At 34.8% G+C, this 7,189-nt stretch overlaps 1 long non-coding RNA gene across 1 annotated transcript; it reads left to right on the forward strand.

The window, feature by feature from the left end:
- The first annotated feature begins 5,824 nt into the window (after positions 1-5,824).
- LOC112589183 (uncharacterized) lies at positions 5,825-7,168 on the forward strand. Its single transcript, XR_003113348.1, has 3 exons — positions 5,825-5,971; positions 6,043-6,931; positions 7,127-7,168. It is a non-coding gene; the product is annotated as an uncharacterized LOC112589183 (long non-coding RNA).
- Positions 7,169-7,189: the final 21 nt, after the last annotated feature.

The raw sequence follows: 7,189 nt of genomic DNA on the forward strand, positions 1-7,189 counted from the left end.
GAAACTTCATATAACATTTGATGTCGATACTAGCGCCCTCAGTAGATACGGGGCAGAAATACAGTGTCATCGTAAATCCTATCTGAGTTTGTCTGCCCTACGTGTAACCACCTCTTACAGCTATTAGGCCTGTTCGTTTTGTCTGCACTGTTGAACTGGTGCATTAAGTTAAAGTGAGACAAACTTAAGCCAGCGGCACACGGTGCTTGTTTTCGTGCTGGATTACTTGCTGGATGAAAATACTGTGTTCTGATTGGTACATTTCCGAAGATGGATGGAAATGCACCAATCAGAAAGCAGTATTTTCATCCAGCAAGCAATCCAGCACGAAAACAAGCACCGTGTGCCGCTGACTTTAGATTTTCTCATTCCAACTTGGTGCACCAGTTCAGCAGTGCAAACAAAACGAACAAACCTATTGTAGACGAGCCTTTAGGGTACCCAGGCTCAGAACAACTTGAACATCAACTGCTTTTGTTTACCTCCGTGGCGGTTGGATATGGTTCATGTAACTACGCATATTTTTTTATTGTGGGAACTGCGTACGCGTGTCCCTGTTTTTCTTTTACCTTCATACTACTGGAAAATAGCCTTACAGAATTTAATCTATTTACACCGTGAGAGTGGCGTTGGAGCAGTACTCTATTTTGCCCAGAGCCATTTATTGAATTGAATTGAATTGAACTTGAACATCGTTTCACATATATTTTCTATGTCTATGGTCAATGGGCTGTAATCGGCGATGTGGTCCGCTTTCTATATCAATTCGCGAACGGTGTACCAGTCGTTGCACCTGACGATTTGCTGTGGATCATTCTTGCGCATGTTGCATTGTTACCCCGCGTCTTCCGTAACGATTACTTCAATTTCAAATCTTTTGGCGTGTTCGATTGCTTGTTTAAGCGTTGGTGCGTTCTCTTTCGTGATTGTCGCCTGTCTGTGCGTTATTCTTCGTGGTCGGTCACGCAAGGATATGTGATCGCGAGCCTGCTGTCGAATTCCGCCATCTTTGTCATTGTGTTCGTGAGAACATTCTCAAGGAAGGCTCCGATGTTCGTCGGTGACGCATCGCGTCGGCCCTGTCGTAGTTTCGTCGTGTGAATACAAATTCCCGTCACGATACCGCGCTCCGCTGGCCTCTGAAAGTCGTTGATCGAGGTCGAAACTCGCACTCACACGTACAACGCGTCCCCGGCGTCCCGGTTTGTAGATCAGTTTGCACCGGTTTCTTCCTTGGCGAGTTCATCCGGCTACCGTCGTCCGGACGTACGTTCGACGTAAAAGGGCCCAGTCGTGGACACGTCCTGTGGCGCAGACAGCATCCCCGTGGCCGTTTCTTCGCCGCTGGGATGCGACATTGAGTGTTGCCGTGGCAGCTTTGTATGGACTGTTTACAAGAGTAAGTGAAGTTTCTCTTCTTGGCAATTCGACGATTTTCTCATAATCCGTTCTTCTCACAACAATTTACATTGCATCGCAAAAGTACGCGATTTACGAAGAGCGCCCTTAGGAAAAATTACTTTAAATTTTCAAATTACTTATAGTTAACTGTGAGTAATTTCTAGTTAACTATAAGTAACTTTAGGTAACTATAAGTAACTTTAAGTTAATTGGAACATCTTAAATAATTTTTCCTAAGGGCGCTTTTGAATCACAAAATTCGCTCTGACAGTCGAGTTAAAACGCGGCGACGGGAAGTCGCGCGATTTGTTAGATTCATTTTTGCACGCTAAAAACCTGCGAAAATGAGCCTTCCACCTTAAGGCCCAGTTCCACAAAATCAAGTTTAAACCGTGATTATCTGAACTGACGTTACATTTAACGGCATGGTTAAACTTATATCGCGTTCCACATCATGTTTTTAACTGTAGTTTACTTAAACCTATAGTCTGTATGAAGAAACTGTCAAAGACTTCTCTTTCTTTACAAACGTAGAGTATGATTGGTTGTTGCTAATAGTGAAAAGAGGGAAAATTGAAATAAGTTGGATGCTATGACATCTAGTAGAGAACAATATATCTATTTCGTATGAAGTAAACACTAACCAACAGTAATATTTGCTGTATTTGTATATAAGTATTAATTTATTAAAAAGTGGAAGTCCAGTGTTAATAATAATCAATTAGTTTATATTATTGATTTGATTATATTTATCATATAATAATTGACTTTTATATATAGTTTTATACTCTGTTTTAGAATATAATCTATCGAAGCAAAAAGCCTAATATTTTAAATTAAATTTATATACTTACTGTTCTGTTTTATAAGAAATTTCATGCTCGATTTCTGCTAGAACTGCAATAACAGATTCTTTTGATAATCTAAATCGTGCATGAAAATCGATATTATCAAATTCTTTCAAACATGATGGTCGTCTTATTCTTATATTTCTTGTCCGTCGATAAATTAGGTTTTCAAAATCTTCATCTTTAGATGAAGATAATATGTATTCTAAAGCCATATCTCTTTGGTGTTCAAACGTTCAACATATTCGTCAATTGAACTCCAAAACCGGGATAGTCATAAATTTTTTTCTCAAATTGATGGTACTGCAGTGTTAAACTTCGTTTAAATTCATTAAACGCCCAAAGTTTTGGGTTTAACTTTAACTGTGAGAAATCAACGTTAACCATGGTTTAAGGCAGTTGTGGAACGCAATTTTTCGTCTAAACTAGAGTTAACGAGTTAAACTTCGTTTACAGTAAGTTGTGGAACCGGGCCTAAAAAAGCTTCGTTCCAGCCAAAGATCGGTTAAGATCCAAATATTAGAGACGCACGTGTCACATCGCCATACTTCTTTCGAACAGGCAGATGTAATTGAAAATGTGATCAACTTAACGCGTTATCAACGTTATCAACAACTATAACGAACATAATTCAGCCAGCATGATGTGATGGACTTCTCATTGTCATTAGGTCTTTGTTTTCGTAGCATTTTTGAATTAGCCCAATAAGTTCGAGTGAAATAAGTATACTTTTCTCCACTTTAACTCATTGCACTAGTGTGCACTATAGTTCCGAAGTTCCTCGAAAACGAATAGATCTATTATTTTTGACCGTCTTTAAATATCATTTTCTTTTCTTTGACGTAACAGCTCGATAACGTCGATAAGCGATTACCGACTTTTGTCGCGTCAATTATACGATCAAAAATACGCAAAGTAAATACTGTAATTCTCCATAATAACGGTGTACATTACAATGGTCGTGCATTTGATTCGAACCGAACGTTTCCAAAAGAAGAAAGGAGAGGTGAGGAAGAGAGCGGATGAAAGATTCGAAAATTAGAAAGTTACGAATATGCACGAATCGTTTCGTTGATCGATGGCGACAACGACGACGATGACGTTGCGAATGTTAATTATAGCCGACGAGGTAACGTGCGTTCTTATACAAATATATTTATTGTCCTCGCACAGCCTTACGTACCATTTTAAGTAAAATTTTAAGTAAAATTGACAGGATCGATTACACCTGCATGGACTGCCATTAATCTCGGCGTTTGCGCATTCGGAATGGAAATAATAACAGTCACTTCGTTATAACAGTGTTATACTCATTAAGACATCTGTCCCTCTAACTCGTAAATATGCTTTCCAATAAATAGTTACTATCTTAATAGATATGTATATATAAATGTGTAATTATACAATATACACAGTGTTTCATTATAAGGATCCACTCAAATATCTCAGAAACACTGCGTTAAATCGAAAAATGTTTCAGATAGAAGTTGTATGATTTCAAGGGGTACATAAAACAATTATATTAGTTTGTTTACAGATAGTGCCACTTTTGAAATATTCACTGATCATTACTTTTCTTAAATGGAAGCCCCAATTGTTTATTATATCATCTTTTTGTACTAGTTAATTTGAACAACTTTTATCTGAAACATTTTTCGATTTAATACAGTATTTCTGAAATATTCGAGTAAATCCTTTAAAATGGGACACCCTGTATAATTATACATTTTAAAGTAAAATATATAATATTGTTATTTTTCTTATTATTTCCTTTTAGTTATGTTATCTAATTTTACTTATAATTGTAATATAATTATTGTATATCATATTGTTGTTATATTATATATTCACCATTAATCATTATAGTATAATAATGACTATATTATAATTATATTATTTTGATTATATTATTATAATTATTATATTGAGAGGGAAATATATTAAAAGCAAAGAAGTATTTATACGTTATTTGTTAATAATACATTTCAGTCTAAATTTTTTTAATTTAATAAAAAGAACAATTGCTTTTACATCAAAAGCAGATTTTTAAAAAAAGATATATTTTTTAACTAAAACAATTTACTTAATATATGTTAGTGGTAAACTCATCAATAAAATTTTTAATTTCTCAGATATTTTTTTTGTTAGTATGTGTATTATTTATTATTATACAGAGTGTTAAAAAAATATAGTGACAAATCTTGAAAGATTATAGGGGATACGTAAATAAACAACAAGATAGAAAACTAATGATTGGAAATACATTATGTATGAGATGTAAGATTAAAAAAAATATTATTATACAATTTACATTTGCACTTTACCGACATATTTTTTGTGTACATAATAACGAAGAAATGCACTCAATTTCCAATAAACAAAGGAATAATTCAATGATTTTGAAACGTAAAAAACACTATACTTAGTTGGAATTGAACCCATTTCTTGCGTTTATTTTCTTTTTCTTTAACATCTTATATTTCATACATAATATGTTTTCGATCATTAAGCTTTAAATCTCATATTGCTTATTTATGTATTTTCCATTATTTCTCAAGGTTTTTCAGTATGTTTTTTAACACCCTATATATATATTATATTATTATATACAGAATGTTTGAAAAATTTTGGACCGAGCAATTTGTACAGATAGAACAGGTGAAATTGAACAATAAGTTATATAAAATTTTCCAAGAATCGCAATAGTTATTAAGTTATTAATTAAAACATCTGGGCCAATGAGCACACGAGAAACGGTAGGTCGGATTTGACAGAAGTATACATACAGAAGGATATATGCAGATCAAGAAGCACGGTAGTGCCTCGTGCCAAGTTCAAGCGCAACGAAGTTGCGCCCGAACGGCGCAAGGCACACCGTGCCTATTATACGCGAAACTCCGAGTTGAAACATGGTGAGATTTTCATATCTCAGCAATGGCCGAACCAATCGAGGTTTTTTTATACCCAATCGATTCGGCTTTCAAAAATAGGAAGAAAAGTGTTCTTGTGCTTTTTGTGTACGTTGTCTCTAAGTGGAGATATTTTAAGATAAATTCTGAATCACGGAAAATTTCGATTCAGTAAGAAACGTCGGACGCAAAGGAGTGGGGCAAAACGTGCACATTGCTTTCCCGACACCAGGGGCGCTACGAGAGCGCTGAAGAGCAGACAGCAGCGAATGCGAGCAAGCGAGCAAGCGAGGGAGAGTGAGAGAGAGGTGCTTTTTGATTGTCTAGAGAAATGGCTCTTCAATCTTTTTATAACGTAGTATAACGTAGTGTACATACATTAACCTATTTCTTCCCAATGTTGCATATACGCAACACGAAGTGTTTAATTAATTACTGACGTCAGTAATTATTTTTTTTCACGAAATGTTACATTGTGATAATAAGTTCATTTTGACTGCATTTTGTGAAGTTAAACTTCGTGTTGCGTATACGCAACATTGGGAAGAAATGGTGGGTTAAGTACGCAACATCGGTGCATCGTCATCAGTGGGATATACATTATAGTGATTGATTAGGATTTTTTTGATTAAACATCAGTGATTGATTAAGAATATTATATTATATATATACATACATGAAGTACGCAACATCGGTGCATCGTCATCATCATCAGTGGGATACATTAGTGATTGATATATCGTCATCATCAGTGGGATACATTAGTGATTGATTAGGATATTTTCTGATTAAACATCAGTGATTGATTAAGAAGTAAGTATGATGATTATTAACAAAAATGATTATTGACAAAAACATGCAAGAAAGTTTACGAATTTGCGCAGAAAGCAGCTTCGGACATTCCTGCTATAGAAAATCTCAAGGACTTCACACCGCCGCGAAAAAAGAAAAAAAGCATCGGTTGTGGTCTATGCATTGCCGGAAAATACAAGTTAAGAAGAACTCGGGTATGTTAAATTTTATACTATCCCCTCATCTTATTTGCCTCTAATTCGTACGTTTCATTTGAATGAATAGGTGCTAATCACGTGCACAATTTTGCACCTTGTAATCATCCCGGTCGTCAGTGTAATAATTCATGCCCATGTATATAAGCACAAAACTTCTGCGAGAAGTTTTATCAGTGCAGCAACGAATGCCAGAACAGATTTCCTGAGTGTAGGTGCAAGGCGCAATGCAATACAAAGCAGTGTCCTTGTTATCTGGCTGTCAGGGAATGTGATCTCTGGGGAATGCGACCATTCCCCAGGGATCCCTGGGGTTTCCCTGGGGAAACCATATGTTTGGCAAAGATCTGGATCTTTGCCAAACATATGATGCAGATAATTTCCAAATCAATTCTAAATCTTGAAAAAATGTCAGCGTGCAACATGGTCTTTATAATTTGAAATATACTTTATACAATTTGGAAGATCAGCAGCAAAGAATGAATTCATCTCAGAATATTGTGGCGAAATTATCAGTCAAGACGAAGCTGACAGGAGGGGAAAAGTATATGATAAATATATGTGTATTAATCTTAACAATGGTAAGTAGAAATAGATATAGTGGTTAATTAAATGTTGAAAAATAATAAAAATTAAAAGTTTTTGGTAGGTTTCAGATTTTGTTGTATATGTATATATATTATATGGACTTTTACACGTATAAATGGTGCATCAAGCGAATACATACAGCTGAAATATTAGAAAGGAAATAAGCACTGCCTGATTTGTATGCCTCTCTATTTTTAATTAAATTTTACATTTTCATATGAGCTCAATTTTGCAAACTTATAATGATCGATAAGATATTATTTAATTTTAGTGTGATGATACTTAACTACTGAGTTTATTGAGAAATAAATAAATAAATAAATAAATAAATAAATAAATAAATACACATTCTTACAACTAAAATTTATTTCAGTAATGACTAATAAAGAGGATCGTATGGATGATATGGACGATATGAAGGACGAATTGCAAAAAA

Source organism: Harpegnathos saltator, unplaced genomic scaffold (assembly GCF_003227715.2).
Source record: "Harpegnathos saltator strain DR-91 unplaced genomic scaffold, Hsal_v8.6 scaffold417, whole genome shotgun sequence".
Taxonomy (NCBI): domain Eukaryota; kingdom Metazoa; phylum Arthropoda; class Insecta; order Hymenoptera; family Formicidae; genus Harpegnathos; species Harpegnathos saltator.